The sequence below is a fragment of the Topomyia yanbarensis genome, chromosome 3, assembly GCF_030247195.1.
Source record: "Topomyia yanbarensis strain Yona2022 chromosome 3, ASM3024719v1, whole genome shotgun sequence".
Classification (NCBI taxonomy): Eukaryota; Metazoa; Arthropoda; class Insecta; order Diptera; family Culicidae; genus Topomyia; species Topomyia yanbarensis.
In genome coordinates this window covers 229,332,151-229,352,717 of record NC_080672.1, presented here as the reverse complement: position 1 = coordinate 229,352,717, position 20,567 = coordinate 229,332,151, and positions in this window count along the sequence as shown.

The window sequence follows — 20,567 nt, the reverse complement described above, 5'->3', positions numbered from 1 at the left end:
ACATAGAAAACGCATCGCCTTGCAGGTGTATTCACCACCATTGTCCGACCGAAACCGCGAGATTTTCACTCCAAACTTTGCCGTTACTTGGGCTTCATAGTGTTTAAAACAATCCACTACTTCGTACTTCGACCGAATCAGGTAAACCATCGTAAAACGTGACCAATCGTCAATAAAACTCACGAAGTAACGTACATTGTTCCACCCGACGGGCGTCACCGGCCCACAAACGTCCGAGTGAACGATCTCTAATACTCGCCCCGAACGACGCTCTTCGCTCAGTATAAATGGATTTCTTGTTTGTTTCGCGGACACACACGGCTCACAAATGACTTTTGCATCAGCACTACCACTCAACGGAATTCCCTTCACTATTCCGTTCTTTATAAGCGACGACAAATTCCGCTCTCCCAAATGGCCATACCGTCGATGCCATAATTCGGTTGCCTTACTTATTTGTCCCGAAAAACACAAGATCTCACCACCACACTGACGCGAGAAAAAGTTCAGTTGGTATAGTTTATTTCGCCTTTCACCGGTGGCTACGACTTTCGATCCCTTAAGGATCTCCAACTGACCGTTCGCAAATACCACTTTCATTCCGGCAGACTCGACTTTGCTAATCGAAAATAAATTGCATCGTGCCTCCGGAATAAACAAAGCTCGGCTCACTTTAGACTCGATTACGTTTTGTCCGACCACTGACAACACAGATACATCTCCAACGTATTCGGCCGTCACCCACTCGCCGTTTTTCGCTACGGCTATTTTTATCGGTTTCTCCAGCAACGAAAGCTTCGAAAATAAGCTTTTGTCGTTGCATATGTGTTCGGTTGCTCCGGAGTCCACAAACCACTGCACTCGGTTCAGCGACGGCTTGCTTTTGTGTTCTTTCACTAAAAACACCACACCGTTATCGCTCGAGTCCGCACTAAAAGCAGATGATTTCATTGGCTTTTTCTCTTTATCTTTGTCGGGGCAGTTTACAATTTTGTGTCCCTCTTTCTGGCAACCGAAGCACTTCAATACTTTCTTCTTTTTCGGCTTCGGGTTGCGTGCAGCACTACCACTACCACTGAAGGCAGCAGATTCGTTTTTCTCTACACAGGAATCACTCGCGGCAATAGACTTTCGCTTTATTTCTTCGTCAAGAAGTCTATACTTAACAAATTCCATCGTTATTTGTTCTTCGGGCTGACTCAATTGACGTCACAACGGCATCATATTCAGAACCCAGTGACAAGAGCAATCGACACACGACGTCGATATCGTCAATTTTTCCACCAGCATTTCTGAACAAGCGAATGAGCCGATCGTATTTCACAAAATACTCCTGCAATGGACCGACCGAGTGACGTAGTTCGAAAAGTTCACGATTCAATTGCATACGCTATGCAACACTTTTTCTTTCAAAAATGCGCACTAATGTATCCCACATCTGTTTCGCGGAGCTCTTCCTGTGAAGCAACTCTAACTGATCATCGTGAATTCGAGATACGATGATCGATTTGCACTTTTTATCCTTCTTCTGACGTCCCACGAGAGCTTTTTGTTTGTGCTGTCGCACGGCTGCCGAATCCGCCTCTTCCACTTTATACTCCTCTACGTCGTCAGTTTCGACTTCAATACACTCGACCAAGTCGTGCTCTTCTAACAAGGTGAGCATGCGAAACTTTCACGAGACGAAGTTTTGGCCATCAAACATGGCGACACGGCGAATTTCTTCCTGTGCAGAATCCGCCATTATGCAGACAACAAAACACTAAACTCGGCGCTTCTGTCGGAATTAAAACTTATATCACTTTCACGACAATTTCCGGAACAGGTACTGGGCCCATAACCTAATGGGACAACCGGATGTTTCGGATAAAGACGAGCAACTCGCAAGTGTAACACACACGTCTTTATTGCTTGGAGTTCGAATACAGAGTCACTGCCGAGAATGGTATTGGAGAGATGTAAAAAGATACACACTACACTGTTAAAAGGTATTACATAGATTATACCTCAATAAATTCTAGTGTTGAAATCATCATAAAGGGCGTGTTGCCGTTTTGACTGATTTTCACTCTTCGTCTCATTCCCTATTCTCTTTGGTCAAACTGTTCAAATCGCCTGACCACCCAGTCAAAAGGGCCAAATTGCCGGCTAATGGGTGGCAATTTGCCAACTCGGATGCACTAATTGCCCTTCAATTTGCCAGCAATTTGCTGGTAATTAGTGGGATATTTCAAATGCAACATTTGGGCGATTTGCCGCCGTCATTTTTTAGCCGCTCTACCCACCCTTAGATCGTCCCCAAATCGCCTAGGGAACGCGCCATTTAACCGCCATTAATTGCCTAATATGAAAATTACAAATATTACTTATTTTCGGATTCATTATCTACTCACATAAACTTATCACTACACTAGGTAATCACCACCAAACTATAGGAAGAATCAATGGTGAAATTGGAATTGCACACCAAAACTTACCACAATCTGACTTTTATTAAGAGTTTAGGTCAGATATCTTGTTCCACTATATTTACACACGATTCCACAATTTCCCACATTCGTTGGCTAAATGAAGTGCACTAGAAAAACAAAATACAAGCGAGAACACGCCACTCGTTTAAAAAAACTATTTTAAGCTTAAGTCAAACATGAACCGCCATATTTTTACCATTTTTTTGTTAACCATTTTTGTTAACGACCTATTGAATCAATTTGTCAACAGTTTTTACGGCATTTAATTAGCAAGGGACTGGAAGGTGAAGTATATTTTTCAATATTTAGAGCCATAGTACTCAAGGGAGAGCAAGGTGTTGAAGGGAGAAAGTTTAGAAAAGCGTGGAAGGATCATATATGCAAGCTTAGAGCTCACCGGCGACTTAACTTTTTGTCTGCTACCGTAGGAGTCAGGGTCTTTTGACATTCAATGAGTTTCAACGTCGCAAATGCTTAGTGTGGAAGTTTGCCGTGACTTAACTTTTTGTCGGTTCCGACAGCATGAAGTAACAAGTTACTTTACGCTTGTCCGGACATGCCGTAGACTCAGGTGATTCGCATTTCTAATGCCAAAAGACCCTGACTCCTACGGTAGCAGACAAAAAGTTAAGTCGCCGGTGAGCTCTAAGCTTGCATATATGATCCTTCCACGCTTTTCTAAACTTTCTCCCTTCAACACCTTGCTCTCCCTTGAGTACTATGGCTCTAAATATTGAAAAATATACTTCACCTTCCAGTCCCTTGCTAATTAAATGCCGTAAAAACCCATGAACCGCCATGTTTGAAAAACGCAAAAACAACCAAGTCCTTTTCAGCCGCCAGAAAATTTCCCAGTGCCCTAAACATCGTGCGAATCGAGCTCCAATATGGCGTCTGTATTTGACGTTCCCATTCCGAGCCATTAGAGCGAAAGAGAGGGTGATTTGAATATGCGTTTCTGATAATCGAATTATTCTCCTTCTCGCTCTTATTTTTTTCGCATCGGGAGCGAGTGCCATCGCATATTTCCGAGAAATAAACCATATTTTTGATTAAATCAACAAACAAATTTTGTTTCATCAACGCAGTAATTTTATAATCTTTAGTACGCCGATAACGGTTTTTCGGTAGGACTCGGGAAAAAGTTATTTTGTTCGTGCAAACGATTTGTGAGTTTAGTACCGCGAGAGTGATAACTCAGCAGAATAGATTGTTTTTGCAACAACTGTAGCAAATATAAAGGTGATTCAATGAGCGTTGTCGGATTTTACTTAGAGATAAACGGTATGTAATTGTAATATGATGTTGTAATGTTCACGAGAACTTGATAGTTGAAATTATTTTACAGGTCAAGGATATGGCTGAAATCCCCGTTCTGTTCCCCGACTTGCAAAATGTAAATAATGGAAATGTGGATAACTTTGCAAGGCATTAGAAGATCTAGAAGAGAAGATCCACTCATTCGACGCAAACGGATTATCCCCAAAACACCGCTGAATGTTGTAGATCAAGCTATGGCACTGGGACAATAGTTCCATGCAGCAATTTTTTAATAGATCACAGGATGAAAAATGCATTATAACCAAAAGAATTTCGCCAGCGCGTTGGTGCACCAAATGGTCTAGCTGCCTTTTAAACGCACCCAATTTCACTATCAATGAACAAGAGTGTCGGCTCTGAACCTTTGAATCGACGGACCATGCATAGAATGCTTCAGCCGGAGGACTATTTAGAATTTCGTAGCTGGTGCTCGGGGATTTATTGCAGACGTCATTGTAGTTTTAACGAATGTGTTGGATTGTTTGCAAACACCTAACACTGGCGTGAGTATTCTATCATTATTATAGTTTCTTGATCTCATCTGTCTTACCTATATGTCGAAACGTAGACTCAAATGTTTTGTGGCGTTTTTCTTAGACCGTCAAGAAATAATTAAATTAAATTAAAGTAAGGAAAAAATCACGTTCATTAAAAGTTCCTCCATAATTTGTTGTACATATTGCCATGTGTAAGCGGGTAGATGAATGTTACGATCAAGGATGGACTGGTGCTCTCTCAGTTCTGCGATGGTCTGTGATACCAAAGAGTTACAATACGGCTTTCTGTTGTATTAAACAATATACTATGGAACATAACAGTTTCATCAGTTTATGCCGTGTTGTGATCTCACACAATAAAGCAATTCAACCAAATCTTTGGCTATTATGCAGTGTTTTTAAGACAATATACTACTACTCTACACATATTTGTCCCATTTGCGTAGGGAATATTGGACAGTTATGCGTACAGCGGCAGTATATGTAAGAGTTAAAACTTGTTTCTCATTTACTCTTGGGGTTTTCGATTGATGTGTACCGGTGTAGTGGAGTGCACTGGTTGTGCACTTTCTAGCAGAAGTGTCAATGGAACATACGCAGTTTTCTGCATTTCTGCTAAAAAGTGCAAAAATGGTGCAATTCCAGTGCACTCCACTACGCCGGTGTCAGTCAATCGAAAATCCTATCTAATTACGATTTCATTACATGTTACTTTATATAAAAATAGGAAAATATCTTACATTTTGTGCGGGGACTGGGTTCAATCGGATATGAACGTAGGGTGCCACGGGGCAGTCAGGGTTCAGGGGTCATTCGTGTCGAGGAGGTAAGAATCTGTTGTCGCATTGAAGAGAGATTTTTATGTCACCTTTCTGAGGCTCGGATGGTTTTTGGGTTTGGATGGAACTTAAGCTTAGAAGACAGTTTTTACGGCATTTAATTAGCAAGGGACTGGAAGGTGAAGTATATTTTTCAATATTTAGAGCCATAGTACTCAAGGGAGAGCAAGGTGTTGAAGGGAGAAAGTTTAGAAAAGCGTGGAAGGATCATATATGCAAGCTTAGAGCTCACCGTCGACTTAACTTTTTGTCTGCTACCGTAGGAGTCAGGGTCTTTTGGCATTCAATGAGTTTCAACGTCGCAAATGCTTAGTGTGGAAGTTTGCCGTGACTTAACTTTTTGTCGGTTCCGACAGCATGAAGTAACAAGTTACTTTACGCTTGTCCGGACATGCCGTAGACTCAGGTGATTCGCATTTCTAATGCCAAAAGACCCTGACTCCTACGGTAGCAGACAAAAAGTTAAGTCGCCGGTGAGCTCTAAGCTTGCATATATGAGAGGCTGAGAGTAAGAGTGGATTAAAATTTTGTTCAGAGCAAAAGTGGGTTAAAATATTCTGTTAGATCAGAAATGGTATAGTCATCACACCTCAGGCAAAAGTGGATCAAATATTAATTCGCGCAAAAATGGTTCGACAAAATTTTCAGGGCAAGACTGGTATAGAATATTAACCCATTTTTGCGCTAAGAAAAGAATCAGAATTTTCTTATTCGGACTTGTGGGAAATGAAATTTTATTAAATTTTTCGATGCCTTAGAAATCGTGTAATATAGGATCCGTATAGGTCAATAGGCATCGGAAATTGACGATTGCCGCCATTTTGAAATCCAAGATGGCGACTTCCGGTGCCAACAAAGTAGTGGGAACCACCATTAATATGGGTGTCATTTGAAAGGGGATGGTGAGCAGACATCGAAAATTGACCTTCACCGCCATTTTGAAATCCAAGATGGCGACTTCCGGTTACCACAAAATAGTGAGAACCACCATCAATATGGGTGTCATTTGAAAGAGGATGATCAGCAGACACCGAAAATTGACCATTTCCGCCATTTTGAAATCCAAGATGGCGACTTCCGGTTACCACAAAATAGTGAGAACCACCATCAATATGGGTGTCATTTGAAAGGGGATGGTGAGCAGACACCAAAAATTGACCACCACCGCCATTTTGAAATCCAAGATGGCGACTTCCGGTTACCACAAAATAGTGAGAACCACCATCAATATGGGTGTCATTTGAAAGGGGATGGTGAGCAGACACCGAAAATTGACCATTTCCGCCATTTTGAAATTCAAGATGGCGACTTTCGGTTACCACAAAATAGTGAGAACCACCATCAACATGGGTGTCATTTGAAAGGGGATGGTGAGCAGACACCGAAAATTGACCACCACCGTCATTTTGAAATCCAAGATGGCGACTTCCGGTTACCACAAAATAGTGAGAACCACCATCAATATGGGTGTCATTTGAAAGGAAATGGTGAGCAGACATCTAAAATTGACTTTCACCGCCATTTTGAAATCCAAGATGGCGACTTCCGGTTACCACAAAATAGTGAGAGCCACCATCAATATGGGTGTCATTTGAAAGGGAATGGTGAGCAGACATCGAAAATTGACTTTCACCGCCATTTTGAAATCCAAGATGGCGACTTCCGGTGCCCACAAAGTAGTGAGAACCACCATCAATATGGGTGTCATTTGAAAGGGGATGGTGAGCAGACATCGAAAATTGACCTTCACCGCCATTTTGAAATCCAAGATGGCGACTTCCGATTACCACAAAATAGTGAGAACCACCATCAATATGGGTGTCATTTGAAAGGGGATGATCAGCAGACACCGAAAATTGACCATTTCCGCCATTTTGAAATTCAAGATGGTGACTTTCGGTTACCACAAAATAGTGAGAACCACCATCAATATGGGTGTCGTTTGAAAGGGGATGGTGAGCAGACACCAAAAATTGACCACCACCGCCATTTTGAAATCCAAGATGGCGACTTCCGGTTACCACAAAATAGTGAGAACCACCATCAATATGGGTGTCATTTGAAAGGGGATGGTGAGCAGACACCGAAAATTGACCACCACCGCCATTTTGAAATCTAAGATGGCGACTTCCGGTTACCACAAAATAGTGAGAACCACCATCAATATGGGTGTCATTTGAAAGGGGATGGTGAGCAGACACCGAAAATTGACCACCACCGCCATTTTGAAATCTAAGATGGCGACTTCCGGTTACCACAAAATAGTGAGAACCACCATTAATATGGGTGTCATTTGAAAGAGGATGATCAGCAGACACCGAAAATTGACTATTACCGCCATTTTGAATTCCAAGATGGCGACTTCCGGTTACCACAAAATAGTGAGAACTACCATCAATATGGGTGTCATTTGAAAGGGAATGGTGAGCAGACATCTAAAATTGACTTTCACCGCCATTTTGAAATCCAAGATGGCGACTTCCGGTTACCACAAAATAGTGAGAGCCACCATCAATATGGGTGTCATTTGAAAGGGAATGGTGAGCAGACATCGAAAATTGACTTTCACCGCCATTTTGAAATCCAAGATGGCGACTTCCGGTTACCACAAAATAGTGAGAACCACCATCAATATGGGTGTCATTTGAAAGAGGATGGTGAGCAGACATCGAAAATTGACCTTCACCGCCATTTTGAAATCCAAGATGGCGACTTTCGGTTACCATAAAATAGTGAGAACCACCATCAATATGGGTGTCATTTGAAAGAGGATGATCAGCAGACACCGAAAATTGACCATTACCGCCATTTTGAATTCCAAGATGGCGACTTCCGGTTACCACAAAATAGTGAGAACCACCATCAGTATGGGTGTCATTTCATTCACCTTTAAAATTTGAAGATCCAAGGAATATTAATAAACCCAAAAATGGATTGAAGTGAACCAAAAGCAATTTTATTGAAAATTAGCATTTTTTCGCTTTTTTCCTCATATAACCTATTTTAAAACCACTAAAATTAATACGGAATGGCATATATAATATTTTTTGTTGATGCGAGTAACAATCACAAAATTTTAATTTCGCGCGGGTCGATCATTCTTATCCAGGGGGTGGCATCCGTATGTTGATGTACAGATGTTGACAGTATCCAACATATAGTGGGCCCAGTCGCTTCTAGGCTCATACCTCCCATGCTCTTGCGCTTCTAGGGTCATACCTCCCATGCTCTTGCATTGGGTTGTTTTATCTTTAGTGTCTTCATGCCTCATCCACGAAGTATGAAGTGTGTGGTGCTGCATCCATGATGACTCCACCACCCTTGACGTGAGAGTGTCTTGGAATGCTCGAGTCGAATAAATGGTAGTTAAACTGAATCGGATAGCGTTTCCGAGTGAACGTAACGATTGAGCATTTACTCGGATGTAAAACCATTCTGTTTAGGTCACACCACGTACTAAAGCTCTCCAGTTCACTCTGAAGAAACTCTGAATCGGTTTTATCCCGTATTTGTCGAAAAAATTTCATATCATGGGCGAAAGCAGGGCGGGGTCCTTGTAATTTAATATTGATGTCATTAAAGTAGAGGAGGAAAATTAATGGACCGAGATGGCTACCTATTGAGATGCCGGATGTAGTGAAGAATGGTGCAGATAGGCAGTCCTTAATGCTGATTTGGAATTGCCTTCCATCGAGGAACCAACGCAGAAGTTGTCCATGAATACCGAGTTTGCCCAGCTTCGCTATTGCGACATCATGGTTGATTTTGTCGAAGGCCGAACCGATCCATGTGAATAGCATCGGTTCGCAATCCGTAGGTAAATCCATCGAGTACATATGTTGTAAACGAGAGCAGGTTGGTCGTTGTCGATCATTTAGGCATAAAACCATGTTGTTGCAATGTAATGTTTACAGTGAAAGAAAATCGGATCTAAAACGGCTACTACTGAACACCCCCTTTCAAACGTTACCCATGTTTATGATGGTTCTCACTATATTCTGGTAACCGGAAGTGACCATATTGGATTTCAAAATAGCCTAATTGTCGATTTCCGATGTCTACTGACCACCCCTTTCAAATGACACCCATATTGATGGTGGTTCTCACTATTTTGTGGTAACCGGAAATCGCCATCTTGGATTTCAAAATGACGTAATAATCAATTTCCGATATTTACTGACACTCGCTTTCAAATTATACCCATATTGATGATGGTTCTCTCTACTTTGTGGTTACCGGAAGTCGCCATCTTGGATTTCAAAATGGCGTAACAATCGATTTCCGATGTCTACTGATCCTTTTTAAATGACACCCATATTAATGGTGGTTCTCACTATTTTGTGGTAACTGAAAGTCGCCATCTTGGATTCCAAATTTCCTTAATAATCAATTTCCGATATCTACTGACACCCCTTTTCAAATGACATCCATATTTATGGTGGTTCTCACTATATTGTGGTAACCGGAAGTCGCCATCTTGGATTTCAAAATGGCGGTAATGATCAATATTCGGTGTCTGCTAACCACCTCCTTTCAAATGACACCCATATTGATGGTGGTTCTCACTATTTTGTGATAACCGGAAGTCGCCATCTTGGATTTTAAAATGGCGGTGATGGTGAATTTTTGGTGTTTGCTGACCATCCCCTATAAAATGACACCTATATTGATGGTGGTTCTCACTATATTATGGTAACCGGGAGTCGCCATCTTGGATTTCAAAATGGCGGTAATGATCAATTTTCGGTGTCTGCTGATCATCCTCTTTCAAATGACACCCATATTGATGGTGGTTCTCACTATTTTGTGGTAACCGGAAGTCGCCATGTTGGATTTCAAAATGGCGGTGAAGGTCAATTTTCGATGTCTGCTCACCATCCCCTTTCAAATGACACCCATATTGATGGTGGTTCTCACTATTTTGTGGTAACCGGAAGTCGCCATCTTGGATTTCAAAATGGCGGTGAAAGTCAATTTTCGATGTATGCTCACCATCTCCTTTCAAATGACACCCATATTGATGGTGGTTCTCACTATTTTGTGGTAACCGGAAGTCGCCATCTTGGATTTCAAAATGGCGGTGGTGGTCAATTTTCCGTGTCTGCTCACCATCCCCTTTCAAATGACACCCATATTGATGGTGGTTCTCACTATTTTGTGGTAACCGGAAGTCGCCATCTTGGAATTCAGAATGGTGGTAATGGTCAATTTTCGATGTCTGCTCACCATCCCCTTTCAAATGACACTCATATTGATGGTGGTTCTCACTATTTTGTGGTAACCGGAAGTCGCCATCTTGGATTTCAAAATGGCGGTGGTGGTCAATTTTCTATGTCTGCTCACCATCCCCTTTCAAATGACACCCATATTGATGGTGGTTCTCACTATTTTGTGGTAACCGGAAGTCGCCATCTTGGATTTCAAAATGGCGGTGAAAGTCAATTTTCGATGTATGCTCACCATCTCCTTTCAAATGACACCCATATTTATGGTGGTTCTCACTATTTTGTGGTAACCGGAAGTCGCCATCTTGGATTTCAGAATGGCGGTAATGGTCAATTTTCGGTGTCTGCTCACCATCCCCTTTCAAATTGCACCCGCATTGATGGTGGTTCGCCATCTTGGATTTCAAAATGGCGGTAATGGTCAATTTTCGGTGTCTGCTCACTATCTCCTTTCAAATGACACCCATATTGATGGTGGTTCTCACTATTTTGTGGTAACCGGAAGTCGCCATCTTGGATTTCAAAATGGCGGTGGTGGTCAATTTTCCGTGTCTGCTCACCATCCCCTTTCAAATGACACCCATATTGATGGTGGTTCTCACTATTTTGTGGTAACCGGAAGTCGCCATCTTGGAATTCAGAATTGTGGTAATGGTCAATTTTCGATGTCTGCTCACCATCCCCTTTCAAATGATACCCATATTGATGGTGGCTCTCACTATTTTGTGGTAACCGGAAGTCGCCATCTTGGATTTCAAAATGGCGGTGGTGCTCAATTTTCGGTGTCTGCTCACCATCCCCTTTCAAATGACACTCATATTGATGGTGGTTCTCACTATTTTGTGGTAACCGGAAGTCGCCATCTTGGATTTCAAAATGGCGGTGGTGGTCAATTTTCTATGTCTGCTCACCATCCCCTTTCAAATGACACCCATATTGATTGTGGTTCTTACTATTTTGTGGTAACCGGAAGTCGCCATCTTGGAATTCAAAATGGCGTAATTATCGATTTCCCATATCTACTAACCACCTCCTTTCAAATGATACCCATATTGATGATGGTTTTCCTTGATTGGTGATAAATCATTTTTGAAAACATTCTTAGAATAAAAATGGAATATATATCCTCTCAGGGCAAAAGTGGTATATCTTTTTAACCCACTTTTGCGCTAAGGTTTTTTTGTCCCATTTCTGCTCTGACTGGTACTTAAACCGGTTTTGCTCTAAATAAAACGTATACCGCTTTTGCTCGCAGCGAATTTTTAACCCACTCTTGCTCTCAGCCTCTCATATGATCCTTCCACGCTTTTCTAAACTTTCTCCCTTCAACACCTTGCTCTCCCTTGAGTACTATGGCTCTAAATATTGAAAAATATACTTCACCTTCCAGTCCCTTGCTAATTAAATGCCGTAAAAACCCATGAACCGCCATGTTTGAAAAACGCAAAAACAACCAAGTCCTTTTCAGCCGCCAGAAAATTTCCCAGTGCCCTAAACATCGTGCGAATCGAGCTCCAATATGGCGTCTGTATTTGACGTTCCCATTCCGAGCCATTAGAGCGAAAGAGAGGGTGATTTGAATATGCGTTTCTGATAATCGAATTATTCTCCTTCTCGCTCTTATTTTTTTCGCATCGGGAGCGAGTGCCATCGCATATTTCCGAGAAATAAACCATATTTTTGATTAAATCAACAAACAAATTTTGTTTCATCAACGCAGTAATTTTATAATCTTTAGTACGCCGATAACGGTTTTTCGGTAGGACTCGGGAAAAAGTTATTTTGTTCGTGCAAACGATTTGTGAGTTTAGTACCGCGAGAGTGATAACTCAGCAGAATAGATTGTTTTTGCAACAACTGTAGCAAATATAAAGGTGATTCAATGAGCGTTGTCGGATTTTACTTAGAGATAAACGGTATGTAATTGTAATATGATGTTGTAATGTTCACGAGAACTTGATAGTTGAAATTATTTTACAGGTCAAGGATATGGCTGAAATCCCCGTTCTGTTCCCCGACTTGCAAAATGTAAATAATGGAAATGTGGATAACTTTGCAAGGCATTAGAAGATCTAGAAGAGAAGATCCACTCATTCGACGCAAACGGATTATCCCCAAAACACCGCTGAATGTTGTAGATCAAGCTATGGCACTGGGACAATAGTTCCATGCAGCAATTTTTTAATAGATCACAGGATGAAAAATGCATTATAACCAAAAGAATTTCGCCAGCGCGTTGGTGCACCAAATGGTCTAGCTGCCTTTTAAACGCACCCAATTTCACTATCAATGAACAAGAGTGTCGGCTCTGAACCTTTGAATCGACGGACCATGCATAGAATGCTTCAGCCGGAGGACTATTTAGAATTTCGTAGCTGGTGCTCGGGGATTTATTGCAGACGTCATTGTAGTTTTAACGAATGTGTTGGATTGTTTGCAAACACCTAACACTGGCGTGAGTATTCTATCATTATTATAGTTTCTTGATCTCATCTGTCTTACCTATATGTCGAAACGTAGACTCAAATGTTTTGTGGCGTTTTTCTTAGACCGTCAAGAAATAATTAAATTAAATTAAAGTAAGGAAAAAATCACGTTCATTGAAAGTTCCTCCAAAATTTGTTGTACATATTGCCATGTGTAAGCGGGTAGATGAATGTTACGATCAAGGATGGACTGGTGCTCTCTCAGTTTTGCGATGGTCTGTGATACCAAAGAGTTACAATACGGCTTTCTGTTGTATTAAACAATATACTATGGAACATAACAGTTTCATCAGTTTATGCCGTGTTGTGATCTCACACAATAAAGCAATTCAACCAAATCTTTGGCTATCATGCAGTGTTTTTAAGACAATATACTACCACTCTACACATATTTGTCCCATTTGCATAGGGAATATTGGACAGTTATGCGTACAGCGGCAGTATATGTAGGAGTTAAAACTTGTTTCTCATTTACTCTTGGGATTTTCGATTGATGTGTACCGGTGTAGTGGAGTGCACTGGTTGTGCACTTTCTAGCAGAAGTGTCAATGGAACATACGCAGTTTTCTGCATTTCTGCTAAAAAGTGCAAAAATGGTGCAATTCCAGTGCACTCCACTACGCCGGTGTCAATCAATCGAAAATCCTATCTAATTACGATTTCATTACATGTTACTTTATATAAAAATAGGAAAATATCTTACATTTTGTGCGGGGACTGGGCTCAATCGGATATGAACGTAGGGTGCCACGGGGCAGTCAGAGTTCAGGGGTCATTCGTGTCGAGGAGGTAGGAATCTGTTGTCGCATTGAAGAGAGATTTTTATGTCACCTTTCTGAGGCTCGGATGGTTTTTGGGTTTGGATGGAACTTAAGCTTAGAAGTTCTGGTGTTGCTTTTTTGCTGAATGTCTTGGAAATGCGTGAGTTTTCAAGATCTTGTTTGAATTCAAGATGAATGATTATTGAAATAATTTGTTTTAATCGACGTCGTGGTACAATTGTGCCTTTCTCATTTATCCAACTATATAGGCAAAATTGCAAACACATAAAATCAGTGTGCGTTTCATTGATTCAACTCAATTGATTTTTAGAGAACCCAACCGTGTGCAGAGTTATTATACATCCAAATATACTAACAAATTGTTAATATTACAATCAAAATATTCTCTATTTAGAACTGTAGTTCTATATTAACTGTTCGTACAACCCCATTTGGTTGTTACTTGTAGCTTCTCTGTGTTGTAGCTGTGTGTGCCAGCGTCATCCCAACAGTCACCATGTAATTTAACCTCCACCGTCTCACTAACAGAATATATATGATATGGATAAACACCATTTAAATTTAAATATTTCAAACCATTTTAGATCGGTTGTCAATATTTTAATATAACATTATTAAATATTATGTACTGCATTTTAGTTAGGCATATATGAGTTAGAAAGAACTAATGGATCATATTCGTGTACTCCACATGTTTGAGCGATTACTGTGTTCGTGAGCGTTTTCTTTTTTATGTAGTAAGGTTTAAAATGTTACAAAAGCCTGGCCTGTAGTGTATTAGGACTGTGTGGGACTTACGATTTTCTTTCGAGCCTAACCACTAAAACACTCCTTGCTCTTTCTCGCCCTTCTTCGCTACGGAACAACACTAGGGTATTACTTCGTGGGGGAAGGGTGGATCGTTGTGCTTTCGTTACAACTCTTAGTTTTGCTCGCGAGTTTTCTGCAGCTATCTCGGAGCCTCACTTGATCCACAAAATAGCTCGACCATTGAATGATTTAACTCTCAATTCTTCTCTTGCATTTCGACTCCATCTAGTTATTGTCTTAGTGAACCGTTTGGCTGCTGATTCCATGAGCTATTTCGTCGCTGTTGTGCTAGCTTATGACAAGCGCCATTTCAAGAAAAACAATTTTTAAAGTTTGAGATTGGCGAGATGGACCGTGAGCGGTCTTAGCCGTCCGCAAGTGACACAACAAAGAGAAAAAAATAGTTTGGGATTGAATATTTTTAAACTTATAAATGGCGGGAAGGGGTTGCTTCTCTAATCTTCCGGCCATCACATCATGGTGATTTGGTACACTTAGTATGTGCTAAAAACGCATAAAAATCCTGTCAATCCTATTTTTCATCGGATTGTCTGCTCTAAAGATATTACCAAGGGCCGTTCATAAATGATGTTGTGTATTGATAGTTGGAGAAAATCCATGAATTACCGAGAGAAAGACTAAAAATTTGAGCGGGGTTAATAAAACCACCAACAATGTTTAGACTTTTTCTGCGAGACATTGTTTATGAATAGACCCCAAACAAACATTATTCCATAACGAATATCACGTAACATCGATAACAGAGCAGTGAGATCAAGGCCAAGTTCCCACTGGGTCGTGCAAAACTGAGAAGCAACATCAATTTCGGCACAGAGAACAGATATCCATCTCAAGCGTAAAAGTTAAGTAAAAGGCACATCCGAAGGTAATCGAGATGTTACCACCAAAGGTGGTTCTGTCGTACCGTTTAGTGCGTGAGTGTTACTGAATTGATATTCAAGTGATCGTTATAATTATGGGATATGCCAGTATGGAGATCGTAATGGTCTAGCAAACATTTGTTCAAATGACAAAACAAGCATTTTAAACTTGATTGTTCGAAACTGAATGTCTGTTCCCTATGACTTAGTTCTAACAACTAAAATATTAAATTATTTTTGATTTTCAAGCAAAATAATCATTAATACACACTAGAACAGGAATAATAACTGACAGAATACATAGTTACAGGGAAATTAGTATTCGTGGACATTACCATTATAAGCGCTCTCCGAATTAGTTGATAGTCGATTGACCCGCTTCAGACCCAGGGGACCCAAGAGGAGATCAGGAACAAGACAGAAGCGGAATCAATGCGAAGTTTTAATTGCATCACTGACGATTTAACAGGCGTTGTTAGAAGCTTCATACATTGGACTACTAAAAATAGTGGACTTGACGTTACACACTTTTAGACAAACAGGCGCAAAATTTAGTCCTCCTCCCGAGGACCGGTGTTTGCTTGGCAGACAGTTGCTAATTCGTCCGATTTTGCAAATTTTGTCTCGTGGGACGGACCGAGATCCCGTAAGCTCTAAGCAGTCTTATCAGCTCATTAAAAACATCTTTAAACTTATAAATGGTATTATCAAAGAAGACAATTGATGCTTCAATCTATTTTGTATTAATTTCTCAAGTATTGGGAAGATCGATTGACTATTTTTTTACCATTTTTTTGTTAACGACCTATTGAGTCAATTTGTTAACTGTCGTTACGCCATTTAATTAGCAAGGGACTGGAAGGGAAGTATATTTTTCAATATTAAGAGCCATAGTACTCCAGGGAGAGCAAGGAGTTGAAGGACGACGACGAGGCCGATTGTTCGTTTTTTACAATAAATAAAAAAAACTAAGTCAAGTTTTTTGTCTCGTTCAGACGCAGCTTTCTGCTGCGTGTTGAGATCCTTTTTCTAGGGGGAGAAATATTGCCAGTGTTGTCCCCTGCAATTTGAGGTTCGATCCGTTTGTCTTCTTTCGCGCTGTCGTTCATGTCCATGTCCTCATCCGTAGTACTTTCCTGCTGCTCGCGGTCAGATGTTCCAGTTTGTGTCTTACTCTTATCTGTCGTTATTTTATGTTCGTATTTTTCGGCATTCGTTTTGTTGTTGTTGTTGCTGGTTGTTGGTGCTTAATCCGGAGATGTTGGTTTTGCAGCTGTTAGTGGTTTAGCGTAAGATGGTTATGGGCTGATTTCAGTTGGATTGGTTAAGTTTTCCTTAACAGTTTCTACGCAAGGTTTTCCGAGGCGCAGCTTCTTCGTGCAGAACTGGCACGTAGGAATTTGCCCTGGGTACGTGACTAGTGATGTCTGTTGAATGAGAGCATCGTCCCTTACTAACACTGTGAAGCTTAAGTATGAGGGAATTGGCTAGGTCATACGCATTATCACCACACGAACACCGTTAGGGATGCCCGGGAAATAATTCCTCCATGTATCATGTGTAACGGAGTCTACTTCTCCGTATTTTTGCAAGCATTTTTTAATCGCGCCGTCAGGGGTACGCGTGGCCAAATCATGGACCCGAACTTCTACAGCGCCGTTCTCAATGTACACGGGAATGCTATATTTAACATTGCCGCATTTGGCGGTGTGCTGCATGTTGTTTCGAGAGGCGAATGACTCAGCTTGGTTAATGTTGTTGAACGAAATCAGCACGCAATGTTTGATATGATGCATTTGTAGGGTTTTCACTTCAGCCAGATTGAGTTCCATCTGCACTTTTAATAACTGTTCCACTTCCCGAATGGCTGGTCTTACGGGGCATTTTGAAAAATCAACAGCAACACAGTTCGGCCGCATCTGGGTTGCTTTTTGCTGGGCACCGTCACTCATCACTAAATCGCACAGTAGGTATAGGCTATTGTTATATGGACTGCTTGTGTGATAGGCACCGATTGATTTTTAGGTAGAATTGACTGTTTCACTTGCGCGGGACGATTTTTTGCTTCTTCTCAAGGCGAGATGTGAAGACAAACTGAGAAGCTTAGAGTTTAGCGGCGACTTAACGCATTGTCTGCTACCGCAGGAGTCAGGATCTTTTGGCATTAGAAATACGAATCACCTGAGTCTACTGCATATCCGGACAAGCGTTAAGTAACTTGTTACTTCATGCAGTCGGAACCGAATTCGGTGCTCACGATCAGATGTTCTTCCTTGCTTCTTGCACTTACGGGTCACGAGTGTGAATCCGTCGAGTTTCGCAATTGATTCCTCCTTGATTATGTTCAGAGGCCTATTATAATCTTTCAAGAAGCACTATGAGCGCGCCATTGTGTCCAACATGTCCATTACGCCAAAAGATTCGAAAATGACAGTACGTCATAACGTCCAGGACATTATGATGCACAACGGGTATGTCATAATATCCGAAAATGGAAGTGCGTCATAAGGTGCCGGAGTTTATGAACCACAATTATCATCGTGTCCTATGACACACCCCTTGTGCGTCACAATGTCCCAGACGTTATTACACACCTCCTTCTGGGACCTCTTGACCGGGGGCGTTATAACGTCTATGCGTAATAATATCCAAAACTGTAAGTGCGTCATCTAATCCCGGACTTTATGACGCAATACCTCTGCGTCATAATATCCCAATATGCAACGCAATGCCCTGCGTTATAAGATCCCGGAGATTATAACACAGCACTTCTTTTGAACGTTGTGACACAAGAATTGTTTCGGATGTTTTGGCGCATTATTGTTTTCGGATGTTATGACGCACCCTTGTGAGGTGAGTGCTTTCGAAGCTTCGCTACACGAAGGGCCTTAATGGAGCTGAGACTGTCCGAAACGATAAAGTAATATCTGCGGCAAGGTGTCAATGATCCCAAGAGTATACTGAATGGCAGCTAATTCTGCGACGTAAATTGAAACAGGATCACTGAGCTTGAATGAGCCAGTAACATTTTCGTTGAAGATACCGAAGCCTGTGGAACCGTCGAGGATTGATGCCGCAGGCGAATGTGATTCCTCAAATCTCTTCCTTCATGGATGTGTCAACAAATATAGTTGAATCAGAAGTATCTAAGAGATCAGCACGATTAAAGTAATACGAAGATGAATTGATGTTCTGTGCCATGTAATCTAAGTACAAGGACATAAATCGGGTCTGAGAATTAAGCTCGGCAAGCCCTTCGCAATTTGCAATCACCCATAGGTTTAAGATATCGCATCGAATGAGTAATCGATATGAGAAGTCCTAAAATCGATTTTTAGCGGAAGAAAACCGGCTAAACTCATCGTATGGGCCAAGTGCATGCAACCCAAAGCAATACGCAAACAGCGATACTGGATTCTCTCTAGTTGTACGTACGCAGCAGATCCAAAGTATTTTGCAGTGGTGCAAGTCGATGGCTTTGAGAACTGTAATAGAGACCACACCGTCATTTGAAAGCTGCCTTAACATGCTGGAATTGACGTAAAAGTTGTATAGAATGGGGCTTAGACATGAGCCTTGGCGAACGCCCATGAAGCTAAATCGTGATGTCCATAAACCAAAATGCGAGAAATGCATAGGTTTTTCAGACAACAGCTTTAGCAAAAATTTGTTTAAAATTGATGAAAGACAATGCTGGTGCAACTTCTCAGAAAGAATGTTGGTAGAAACTGAATCAAAAGCCCCCTTATTATTCAAGAATACTGATGCCACCAGCTCTTTGTTAGCATACGTCATTTAAATTTCTGTTAAGAGCAATGTAAGGGATTCTGTTTGGCCCTGGGCCTTTATAGTTACATGATAAGAGAGCAAGTGAGAACTCCCCTCCCCATGGTTTAGGGGTTTGACGGTATTGCAAACATCATCAAGCATCAATTGCTTTAAGATGGGTATTGCATTACGCCTCGATAGTGGTGCATCGAGGAGACCGAGAGGGCTTATGCGCCTTTTTTATGTTATATGTTGCTTCATACTCTGCACCTGCGCATACCAACGCTAAACCACTGGTCTATGCGCGGTGTCATGGCCGACTGGCGGATCGACGTAGATTGACTTTTGCTGTGTGCCTTGTTTGCAAATATTGTTCTATTGGTGGTATTCGTGCACGGGGCTCACAGAGGGAGTCATTGTGTGTCCATTTATCGGTCGACTTCGTCATCGTGCATATACCAATTAAATTAATTTAATAATTAAATTAATTTAATAAAGTAGAAAACTATTAGTTGTAACTTTGTGATAATCGTAGTTTTTCGTACTAGTGTACAACTGTTATATGCTAGTCGTATGTCAATCTATGTATGTATTCGTCTGAGTATTTGTGACAGTTTGGTCAGGGAATGGATGCAGAACTGACGTATATGATAGAATAGTGGCTAATACTTCTGGTGATCAATCTGAGCATTTGATTCTATTCATTCGGAAAAATCGGGTTGGATAAATTAGGGTAAAATTAATTTACCGACGCACGCGAGTCATCCATTCCCGGCCAGCATAGCATGATGAAAGTCTAACAGCATGCAATTGTCGTTAATGATAAATATACAACATTTGCTGCATTTAGACGAGTTTGATTGATTGTTACATATGTTTTCTATTCTACTTCATTAGTTTGTTTCTTTTGTACATCTATTAGTTTGATTTTCCATTATTTGTGTATACCAAAATAGTATTGTTCAATTTATACACTTCTAGTCAAGCTCTTTGCATCATTTTTCTTTATTCGGCATGTTATGATTCTTTTTATTAGTACAGTGCAAATTCGTTAGTTGGGGGTTCGCTAGTTGAAGCATGCCCCAACTAAAAGACACTCTTATGTCAAAACTGAAAGTCAAAAACTGATTGACGTTTGAATGTCATCGATTTCAAGGGGCTTATTGGTTGATTTCTGTGGCGATCTAGGAAAAAAGCATACTTTGAAATTCAATGGAATTTTATTTTTGAACGCATATTCCGGAATGTTTTTAGTGAAATAAATGTGTTAAATGTTTCGCTTCTTCTTCTATTCAGCCTCAATTAGTTTATGTCGCAGAGAGGTTAGTTTACTAACTTTTTAAGGTCATATCTGATGTATTCAATCACATTATCCAGTGATTTTTAGCTAGTGGCAACGTAGTATGCTTGCGATTTATCGGCTTTTTTCCGACGGTGTATCCATTTCCTTTTATATGTGAAGGAATTTATCAAAAAAATAATTGATGA